This window comes from Vulpes vulpes, chromosome 4, assembly GCF_048418805.1.
Source record: "Vulpes vulpes isolate BD-2025 chromosome 4, VulVul3, whole genome shotgun sequence".
Taxonomy (NCBI): Eukaryota; Metazoa; Chordata; class Mammalia; order Carnivora; family Canidae; genus Vulpes; species Vulpes vulpes.
The window spans coordinates 98453933-98465462 of record NC_132783.1 but is presented as its reverse complement, the minus strand read 5'-3'; the positions used below and the strand labels follow the sequence as shown (position 1 = coordinate 98465462).

General features: G+C 50.5%; 2 long non-coding RNA genes across 2 annotated transcripts in view; one reads left to right on the top strand and one right to left on the bottom strand.

Moving 5' to 3' along the window:
• Window positions 1-199: 199 nt before the first annotated feature.
• The window catches only part of LOC140598644 (uncharacterized), a 35442-nt gene continuing 24111 nt past the window's right edge, over window positions 200-11530 (bottom strand). Inside the window, exon 3 of the long non-coding RNA XR_012001176.1 lies at window positions 200-335. This is a non-coding gene — a long non-coding RNA (uncharacterized lncRNA). The remainder of the gene's footprint in view (window positions 336-11530) is intronic.
• Window positions 3529-11530, top strand: part of LOC112926143 (uncharacterized) — a 34640-nt gene continuing 26638 nt past the window's right edge. The window contains exons 1-2 of the long non-coding RNA XR_012001175.1: window positions 3529-3787; window positions 3938-4217. This is a non-coding gene — a long non-coding RNA (uncharacterized lncRNA). The remainder of the gene's footprint in view (window positions 3788-3937; window positions 4218-11530) is intronic.

Here is an 11530-nt window from a genome sequence, read left to right as displayed (position 1 = left end):
AGAGCTAAGGCAAAATGTGCCTCAGAAATATATCATTCATTTCTACTAGGTCAGGGGATATTTTCATAGATTTTATTTGATAATCAAGACTTTTTTTTTTAATAAAGGAAGGAGAAAGGCCATGCTAACCTAGACTCTTTGGGTTTTAAGAGATTGAAAGCCAACTCAAGAAAAAAAAAAAACTTAAGAAACAACTCACACAACTAAAGTGGTCCACTCTTGCTTCAGGAAGGGCTGGATCCAGGGGTTCACATGATGTCATCAGGTGTCTGCTTCTGTCTCAGTTCTGCTTTCCTCTGGGTTGACATCACATCACTCTCAGGCAGGCTCTCCCTCTGTGGTAACCAAGATGTTCTCCAGTGGCTCCTCATATCATACCAGCTTAGTGACCCTTAAAAAGCCTTTCAGGAGAAGTCCCAGGGTGTCTGTCTTTTGACCCCTTGGATCAAAAGCCCAATTCCTAAATCAGTTACTGCACATACCCACGCTTGACACAAAACCAAGTATGGCATGGCCCTTGCCCTCAAGGACCAACCAATCTGGAGGGGAAGGCAGACACATAAACAGACATACTCAGAGCAGTGTGGTTCTGCAGCTGCTAGGACAGATTGAATTCAAGGCATAATGGCTATAGACCATTTAGTGATATAAAAACATCCTTCTTTTTCCTGACTGTTCAGGCTTTCACAAATGCCTGGGTCATGCTTCCTGGTATATGTCATATTTCCCTTCTGAGGCTTCAATGTACAAAGCCTGTGCCCTGACCCTCACCATCCTGCTGCCCAAAGCACAGCTAGCCTCAGAGGAGTTCTATATGGAGACTTCTCTGTCCTTTATTCCCTAGGTTCCTGCAGGACAAACAAGAATAATAAAAATCATCTAATGAACACCTACTATGTGCTAAGATTGTCCATGACATCTCTGACTCCTCACTCTAGCTCTCTGAAGTAGGTCCCATCATTACTTCCATTTTACATGAAGGAGGGGCACCTGGGTGGCTCAGTCGTTAAGCATCTGCCTTCAGTTTAGTTCATGATCCCGGGGTCCTAGGATTGAGCCCTGAGTCAGGCTCCCTGCTCAGAGGGAAGTCTACTTTTCTCTCTGTCTGCCACTTCCCCTGCTTGTGCTCTCCCTCTCTCCATTGAATAAGTAAATAAAATCTTAAAAAAATTAACACCCATTTTATAAGACGGAAAATCAAGACTCAGATGAAGTAACTTTATACTTAATGTACATAAGCCTCTCAAAGACAAAAGGATTTTTTGTCTTTCTTTTTGTATGTAATTCCCAGGATCTAGACTCAGTAGTTTTCAAGGGCAAATGGTCCCAGAACATATGCACTTGTGATAATCACTGACCCCACAAACAGCCCATCAGATAGATATTATAATCGCATTTTACAGACAAGGGAAGAGAGGCTCAGAGAGAGCAACAACCTGCCTCAAATCATACAGCTGTGAACTGTGGAGAGGTAATCTGAACCAGGTCTCTTTCCACAGCATGGCAGTTTGTCTGTGGGTAAGCTGTCTGAAGGGGGCTGGAGGGGAGGAACAAGAGGAGGGGGAGGAGAAAAGAGAAGAACGGTGGGGAGATGAGGGGAGGGAAGGAGGCTGTGCACCTAGAAGGACAAAGGGAGAAAGCCACCCAGTCAGGGACATACACAACAGCCACCAGTCCAGTTCCAGGGCCAGAGAATCTTCCCCTCTCCCTCCAGGCTCAATTCTCCTGGCTCTTGGAAGCTGGTTCTGGATCCCACACAGGGATGTGGAAAACATGAATATTCCAGGCATCCACAATGGGAACAGAGCCCCGACCTTGGCTGTTAAGTACACCCAAGGGAAGCTTCTAGAAGCCCAGGGGCAGCGGCATTGAAAGAGTGCCTGGGGCAGCCCGGTCTGCTTTCCTCAGCCCCCCTCCCCTCCTGGCCTGGCCAGGGGTGATCTTCCTGCCCGACAGCCCTCTCCTCCTCCACCCAGCTGCCCAGGTGCAGAGGGCCTGTTTAGGAGTCTGCAGGGCTGACCGGAGGTCACACCCATACTTTGCCCCAACAGGCAGGGGCCCCCAGGGTTGCCATTCATCCTGAAGCTGGCAGGGCTCTAGCCTCTAGAGTTGTGCAACGGAAAGCCCCTTTCTCTGTGCCTCACCCCCCTGCCTCTATCAGGTGGGGCTTGTAGGACCATCCCCTCAAGCCCGGATCAGAAGGAAGGGAGGCTGATTGTGGCAGAAAGAAAATGTCACATGGGGACCTTTGCCCAGGGGAGGCTGCATCCTGGCAGCTCAACTTGGAGCAGCTGTTTCCCTGGTGTTGGTGCCTGGTGGGGAGGAGTAGGGGGGTAGGAGGTGAGGGGGTGATGAGAGCTCACAGGAGACCTAGAGCCTGGGGGCAGGCCTGCCTCTGCTGTGGGATCTTGGACAAGCTCAGTTTGGGGATATTTGAGGTCTCAGCCCCCTTGCGGATTGTGTCAAGATGAACCATCCGAGTCAGGAGGTGGCTGGCATGTAGGAGATGCTCAGTCTTCATGGTTATTCTTTTCCCCAGTATCATAGGCTGTGCTCTATCACTTCGCTACTTGGTTCCACAACTCCCCCACCCTGACCCTCTGTCCTCCAGAGCCTCCTGGGCCTCCTTCCTTCAGGCCCTATACTGCATCCGGAGTTGGCCCCTTCGTGACATCGTTAGCAGCATCTACAGGTGATCAGCACAGGATCTACCAAATAGTAGAACCTTGTTTATGTCCCCCTCCTCCCGGGTTCAATTTCTGGCATCAGCACACCTCCTTCCTACAAAGAATGAAAGTAAGGGGCCATCAGATGGTGGGGGCTGGCCAGGCCTCTGAGTCTGCCCTGGCCCCTCGCCCCTTGCTTGTTTTGGCTTCCCATCAAGAATGCTGGACCAGGCCTGGGAGGCTGACTGACCTCAGACTCCAGAGGGAAAGTCACACTTCTGCTCAACTCCCAGGAGCAGCCCTTACATTCCAGGAGGGGCGTGGGAAGGGCCAGGCCTTCCTCCTGCTAAACTGAGCAGGGAGCTGCCTGCAGCCTGGCCATGCTCACAGCCTCACACGGGCCATGCCCACCTCCAGGTCCCCCGGGGAGATCTGTCCCACTATGGAGGCATGGAGGGGGGGACATGGAGGTAAAAGATACGCATTGCCACCACAGGACAAAAAATGGAAGAAATTTCCCAGTAAGATGTCTCTGGCCTTCCCCAGTCACCTTGGTCTCCCTTGCCAGCTAGTGCTTTCTCCCTTCTGGTACCACCCCCCACCTTCAAAAAAACCAGAACCCTCTGCATTGCTCTGAGCAATTCTAGTCTCCCTTCAGCCTCTGCCCCCTCTGAGAGGTAGTTCCAGGCAGTCCTAAGGGCTGTCTAGATTTGACTTCAGGGCCATCCCTCCCAGCCCAGACTTCCTGTCTTTCCACCCTTGAGCAGGGTGGGGGGGTGAGGAGGGGGAGGGATAGGCAGGGTGATGGGCCAGGAAGGGGTTTCAGCTGGAGTTGTTTCAGTTGGCCTTTGTTAACAAAGGCCAGACTACTGGGTGAAGTTTCCCTGAGCAAGTCACACAAGAGCTGGGCCTTGGAGGGTGGATAGCAGACAGCGAGCAGAGACCGGCCCAAGCACGCTCTGCAGAAGGGAGCTGCTCCAGTGCAGAGGATGCCAGGCAGCATGCTGGAAGAGCAGCCCAGGGCCCGGAAAGAGGTCCCCAGGAGACACTTTCCTTCTGCTACAACCAGCCTCTCTTCCTCCAAGAGGATCCTGGGACTCTGCTGGCTAGTTGGCTCCTAGGTGGGTTTCCTCCCACAGGCCAGGCTTCCCAAGCTCCAGATAGGACACAGAGCAATGGAGTAGCTTGGGCAGGGGGTCAGGAAGCAGGTTGGCCCTGGCAGGGTCCCATCCCCTTGGAACAACGAGCTTTCCCCTATTCTCATCTTCCAGGCAATGAACCTACAAGTCCAGAGGTCAAGAGAAGAGGGCTTTCTGGGCTCCTTCTCTGGAGGGTCTGGCAGTTTCTTCACAGAAGATGGAGCACTGTCGCCCTCTTGTGGTCCTGGGAGAGTGCACAAAGACGTGAGCAGGAAGAAACTGCTGGACAGGCAGTCAAGGTCTGTGTGCTGGATGAATCTATTGCCCCCACCCGACCCTTAGCAAATCCTCGAGATGATGCCACCAGATGACCTGGGAACCCCAGCTCCTGCGAATGGCCTTGCAGATCCAGGTAAGCTTGAGGACGACAAGTTAGGGTGACACTGCGGGGGCCGAGGTTACCTCAGAGTCTGGGGTCAGGCTGAAGCTGCGGTGGGGAAGGACTGGGGCTGGAACCAGGACGGCTTCCTTCCCCTAGACCCTGCAACCAGGAGGTTGCTACCTGGCCCCTAACTCTAGGCCCCACTCAGGCCACTCATCTGACTGGCTCGGTCTAACCCCCCCCCCCCCCCCCCCCCCCCCGCCACACACACACACAACCCTGTGTCAGGCATATTAAAATTAAACAAGTAGGGAAAAATGCAATAAAAAGAAAATGAAGACATAACGCTGAGTGAGAAAATGCAATAAAAAGAAAATGAAGACATAACGCTGAGTGAGATGAGCCAGTCACAAAAAGTCAAACACTGCATGATTTTACTTACATGCGGTCTCTAGAGTAGTCAAGTTCATAGAGATAGCAGAAGAGAGGCGACCAGGGACTGAGGGAGGGTGGTGGAAAGTTAATGGGTGACGGGCACAGTTTCTGTCTGGGAAGATGTTCTGGAGATAGATGATAGTGACGGCTACACAATGAAGATGCACTTAATGCCACTGAAATGTATGTTTATAAATGGTTAAGATGTGGGGGCACCAGGTAGCTCAGTCAGTTAAGCAGCTGACTCTGCTTTCAGCTCAGGTCATGATTTTGATATCATGGGATCGAGCCCTGCATCAGGCTCTGTGTTCAGTGTGGAATCGGCTTGAGATTCTCTCTCTCCCTCTCCCCTTCCCTCTGCTCACTCTTGCTCTCTCTCTCCAATAAACAAATAAAATATTTTTTAAATGGTTCAGATGGTAAATTTTATGTTATATGTATTTTACCACAGCTTTTTATTTTTTAAAAAAAACACAACGTTTTATTTATTCATGAGAGACACAGAGAGAGAGAGAGGCAGAGACACAGGCAGAGGGAGAAGCAGGCTCCATGCAGTGAGCCTGATGCGGGACTCGATCCCGGGTCCCCAGGATCACAACCTGGGCCGAAGGCAGGCGCTAAACTGCTGAGCCACCCGGGCTGCCCTACCACAGCTCTTTAAATTGGAAAGAAAAAAAAATCCTCAATTATAGATGAGGGTAGTGCTGCTAAAACTGCCTCTTTGGCCACTGGGAGGGGGTGCCTCCCCTATACTTGTGTCCAGGTTTTCTGGGGCTGCCATAACAGAATACCACAGACTGGGCGGTTTAAACAACATAAATGTATTTTTCTCACAGTTCCAGAGGCTGGAAATCCAAGGTTAGGGTGCTGGCAGGGTGGTTGGTGTGTGGGTGACTTTCCTCCTGCCTTGTCATCACGTCCTGGCATGCTTTTCCTCTGTGCACATGTAGAGCAAGAGATCTCTGGTGTCTCTTCCTCTCCCTATGAGTACACCAGTGCTACTGGACAAGCCCATCCTTACCACCTCACTTAACCCTTCTTACTTCCCCAAAAGCTCCATCTCGAAAAGCAGTCACACTGAGCGATCAGGGTTTCAACATATGAGTCATAGAAATGTCATTATCATGGTTTAATGCAAGAAGGGTCTGGACAGTGGGAAAAGAGATCTGGCAAGGCGAGGTGGCCTTCTAGAGAGAGAGTTGGCGGAGGGGAGCCCAGCCCCGGAGCAAGTTAATCTAACAGCACGCATTCGGCCTCACCAAATTCGCCACTAGGGGGCGGAACAGAACCGGATGCAGATGTTAGAGCAGAGGGGTCAGGATAAGTCCAGGAGGATGTGGGAGCCCTGCTCTACCCTGAGAGGGTGAAAGGAAGGCTTCTGGGAGGAGGCAAGTCCTGAGGAGCATCTTGAAGGGGGAACAGATGGTCTCCAGGTGGAGAAGAGGAAGAAAGGTTTTCTAGTAGATGGAACAGCTTCGTACCAGTGTGGGTGACTCATCAGGCCAATAACAGCAACCAAAAAAGTATAAGAAGGAGCTGGTTTGGAGAAGACGTATACTGCACCTTGAGGACAGCCTTTCAATATTTATTTTATTTTTTAAAAGATTTTATTTATTTATTCATGAGAGACACACACACAGAGAGAGAGGCAGAGACAGAAGCAGGCTCCATGCAGGGAGCCCGACTGGGACTCGATCCCGGGTCTCCAGGATCACGCCCTGGGCTGCAGGTGGCGCTAAACCACTGGGCCACTGGGGCTGCCCTCAATATTTATTTTTTAAATAGTCCTTGTTTTTTCCCCTTCTTCCTTTGTATAAAATAGAAAAACACGTAAGCCCTGATTCACCTGTTAAGCCTCTCCCAGGAGCTGTGGTTTTCCTAATAAATTGCAAAATTGCCCAGCTAATGCTAAGCAGTTAAATCAGATTAAATCAGGACAATGAGTCTCTAAGGGCTGTTTATCATTCCCCATTTGTTTGCAAGGGAAAAAGGAGTTGTGTCCTGGCTGGGGGCTGAGAAGTGGGCTCTGGTATCTCTGTGACCCCAGTAAAGTGATTGGCACTTAGCTGTTACCCTTGGTTTCTATGGTAACACAACAGGTATGAGATAGCCCCCAACTCCCTAGAAGACCTCTCACTGCAGGACCCGGGAAGAGTGAAATTGTGAGACCCCCAGATGGCCTTCAAGAGCCCACCCACTGCTGCTGGAAAGAACAGTGACTCTGTCAGGCTCAGGCTACCCCCTCCTTCATGGACGAAAGAGAAGATGTGTGGCCCACCCCAACTCTGCCCCTCTCTTGCTCCCCTACAGTTCCCACCCCTATCACCCTGACCTTGCACTTTGCCATGCCCTAGCCAGAGTAAGCCAACTTTATGAAAGTGGAAGGCTCTTACTTTTTAAATATTAGCTGAGTCTCCTTGACCCCTGGCACTTCCCTCTCATACCTGGGATCTCCCCTCCCCTCAACAATCACAGGAAAGATGCCACAGGAGAAAGCAAATCAATCGTGTGCAAGAGCTCAGCACGTAAGTGATGCTCTAGGATCCATCTGGATCACCATACGGATGGAACGGACGATTGGCTCTTGAGTTTTATGCCCACTCCCCATCAACATCCTGGCATGATACAGCCCCTGGAACTTGGCCATGGCCTTGGGGAAAAGGGAGGGAATCCCAGTGGAATGGGGTCTCAAGGTAGAAATGAAGTTGTGAGGAAAATAAGCCCATTGCATGCATGCCTGGGTTTATGGATTGAGATTCATACCCCTTGTGCACATGCTTCCCTCTCTGCCCCCACTCCAAGTGCATGCACTCACACATTTTGCCTGGGTCACACCTACTCACTTGCTTTCCATTCAGACCTCATAGTTTCCACATGACCTCCTCCAGAAAGCCTTCCCTGGAAGACCCCACCCTTCACGCCCACACCACCAGGCTGGGTTAATCTGAACTAACTTGCTTACTTTTCTGTCTCCTTCGGTAGGTAAACCATTAGCTCTTCGGGGGCAGGGAGGAAATCTAGTTTACTCTTGTATCTCTGGTGCTCAGAGCAGTGCCCAGCTCTTAGCAGGCACCCCCAGATGTCTCTCCACTTGAACAAATGGAGAACCCGGTAGGTGAGGAAGACAGACCGTGGGAAGGTGTCCAAGAAGGAGTTCTTTCTGATAGCTGCTGAACTTGGCTTCTCTTAGCCTGCACCGTGTGGACCACAGTCTCCTAAGCTTGAACAGTTTCGAGAAACCACCCTAGAACATCGCTAATTCTTCTTCCATCTTCTGAATCAGCAGCAGAGAAGAGAGATCTCCCCTTCTGGAGTGCACGGCCCTCCATATTTTACACCTGTTAGCTCTTCATTCAATAATTTTCATTGAGCCTCCACATGTCCCAGGTGTAGATGGCCCTTTCCTTCCTTGTACTCTTCACCTCCATGATATTCCCTTTAATACCTTCCACTCTGGTCCCTGACGTGGACACCCATTTTTTTCCCCGCCCAGGCTTCATTCCCCTCCTTTTGGAAACAGCACCTCAGTTTTCCTCAGGGGACACATCCCACCCCACCCCCGTCCCTGTGGATCCTGCCAGCTGGCGTCACTGCTCTGGCTGAGAGCTGTGCACACGGCCTGGCCGGTCAGGGCTTCCCACCTCCTCCTGACCTCACCCCACCTTGTCCATTGTCCACATAGAGGCTGCAGGGAGTTTCTCAAAACGTAAACCCAATTACGTAATTCCTCTGCTTAAAATCCTTCAAAGATTCTGCCATCAGGCCCAGAGCTCTTCACCAGGGCCCGCCAAGGCCTCGCCACATCAAGCCTCAGCTTAAATGTCACGTACTCAGAAATACCCTTCCTGACCGCACCATGCAGATATCTGTTCCAGCACCCCGTTTTCTTCGTAGCATCATCACATTTTGTCGGCTTACTTTCTCTCACCCTATCAGAAGCTGGATGGAAGCAGAAACAAGTCTATCTTACTCATTTTACCCCCGGCACCTGGCACACAGTAGGTGCTCAATCCAGCTCTGGGGAAGCTGTGGACAGTGACCTGGGGCTGGGGAGAGGCCAAGCACACAGACGTGCTGGGCCATCACAGTGGTCCAGGCCACAGATGGAGGTGGTTGGCACTCAGGGTGCTGGCAGGCCAGATTTGGCCCATGGGTCATAGTTTGTGGACTGTGCTGTAGGGAGATCAGCTAAAAAGGAAGGTATCAATGATTTTGAAGAAAGGGATAATCAAGTGAGCAAGGCTTCTTGAGAAAGCCAGAGGGGCTGGGTGGCTGTGGTGAGAGGACAACATCTGCTGTGTGGCAGGAGGGAGGAGGGGTCTACCACGTGGGAAGGTGGTAGGTTTAGTGGTGGGAATGTGAGCTTGGCCCCTGGAGAACCTCTATTACTCCATGAAGAATGAGCCGATCATCAGCTGCGAGTAAGGGAGAAGTAGGGGGCTTGAGAAAAGACAGCTGGGGGGAAGCTGTGTTCTCAGAATGGGACAGGAAACCTAGAGAACCACGGAGGATTGCAGGGCAGCAGTTTCTAATGATGACAGGGTCCCTGGAGGGCAGTGGGAGAGAAGGTCACTGGAGGTAGAAGGGGATGAAGCTCAGGACCTGGGTGGACCACTCCCGTGAGCATCCAAGTCCCCCCACATGAGCTCCAGTCTTCTGTGATTTAGTCCGGTGTCCGGTGTCCGGTGGGGTGGTGGATGGCAGCCACGAGGTGGAAGAGAGGGCGGTGTAGCCAGAAGACAGAATCTCAAGGAGAGGGAGCTGGGGGTCTGCAGATCCGTCCTCAGCCCCCAGCCCCCCAACGTGAGTGTGGAAATGTCCACCACCTCAAATACCTAAAGGGAGCCTGCCCTCAGGGGTAGCCCAGCTCCAGTCCAGATAGGAGAGGAGGGGACTGCTCAGGACAGCAGGATCTAATCTTGGAGAGAAGGGTATGGAGGTGCATGAGTGTGAGTGACTGTGTCAAGTGTGAGTGCAGGAACATGTGTGACAATGTGTTAGTGTGAGCATGCGCAAATATGTGGGCGAATGTGCGAATGTATGGGTGGGAGTGATGTGTGTGTATGTGTGTATGGGTGGTGTAAGGATGTGTTGAGTGTGGGTGTAAAAGTGTGTGTGCATATGAATATATGGTGGCTGAGTATATCTATGTATATGTGTGAGTGTGTTTGTGGGTGCATGGGTGTGAGTTTCTGGGAGTGATAAGTGTGTGAATGTGTCTGTGGGTACATGTCAGTGGGGATGTGTAAGAGAGAGGGTGTGAGTGTGGTATCTGAGTGTGTTAGGGGATGCAGGAGTGCGTGTTGTGTAAGAAAGAGGGCAGGAAGGGAAGGAGAGAGAAGGGGGATGGACAGGATTGGGCCAGCTGAGGGGTTGTACAGGTGTTACAAGCCTGAGTGAAAGTCTGGAAAAAGACAGAAGGCCCAGAGGGCTGGGAAGTGTGGCGGGATCACCCTGAGGGTCTCCCAGGGAGGTGGCCTCTCACCCTGCTCTACTCCTCTGGCCCTGAGGCTTCTTCAGCTGAGCAGTGGCTGCTAGGGCAACTGCCCACCCCCCCCCCCCCAGGGCTCCTACCATGTATTAGTAGTTTCTGAATTGCTACCGTATATTTTTTAATCATTAATTCTAAGAATTGGGGACACCTGCGTGGCTCAGAGGTTTAGCGCCTGCCTTCAGCCCAGGGCATGATCCCGGGTCCCAGGATTGAGTCCCACATCAGGCTCCCTGCATGAACAAGGAGCCTGCTTCTCCCTCTGCCTATGTCTCTGCCTCTTTCTCTCTCTCTCTGTCTCTGTCTCTGTCTCTCATGAATAAATAAAATCTTAAAATAATAATTCTAAGAATTGCACAGTATTCCATTGATTGGATGGTCCATAATGTATTCATCATTTCCTTATTAATAAACATTTTATTTGTATGCAAAATTTTCCAGTTATTAACAGCCCTATTATGCAGGTCCTTGAAGTTCTTTTTTGCTCATCTCACAATTTCTACAGAATTGCCATAGGAGAAATTCCTTGAAGAGGAAGTGTTAGGTCAAAAAACATGCAAAGACCTGAGACATTAGACCTCTGCTGCCAAATAGCTCTCCAAAAACACTGAAACAATTTACAGCTTCCCCAGCAACATGGGGCTATCTACTTTCCTATAACCTCACTAACTCTGGGTATCATTTATTTTTCATCCTCAACTAATTGGATACTTTAAATATATGGCCTCTCCTTGATGTTGTAATCACCGTTTATTATTATTGGCAATTGCTACGTTTTATTGTTTGAGTATTGCCTATCTTATTGTGAATTGCCTTTCCTTGTTCTTGGCTGATTTTTAGGCAAAGTGTTATTGCCAAATCGTTAAGAATGCTAGTAAAAACAATAATCCTTTCTTGGCCAGATATATTGGAAATATTTCCTCCTAGTCTCTTATTTGACTTTCAATTTTGCTTAGGGGTTTTATTTGTAAAGAGAAAAAATTACAATTCATGTAGCCAAAACTATTAATCTTTTCTTTTGTTTTTTTGCCTTGGGGGTGAATATTTATTTATTTTTTAAGATTTTATCTATTTATTCATGAGAGACACACAGAGAGAGAGAGGCAGAGACACAGGCAGAGGGAGAAGCAGGCTCCATACAAGGAGCCCTACGTGGGACTCAATCCCGGGTCCCCAGGATCACGCCCGGGGCCGAAGGCAGCGCTAAACGCTAAACCGCTGAGCCACCTGGGCTGCCTGGGAGTGAATCTTTAAAATAACTTTTCGGGCAGCCCGGGTGGCTCAGCGGTTTAGCGCTGCCTTCAGCCCAGGGCCTGATCCTGGAGACCCAGGATTGAGTCCCGTGTTGGGCTCCCTACATGGAGCCTGCTTCTCCCTCTGCCTGTGTCTCTGCCTCTCTCTCCATGTCTCTCATGAA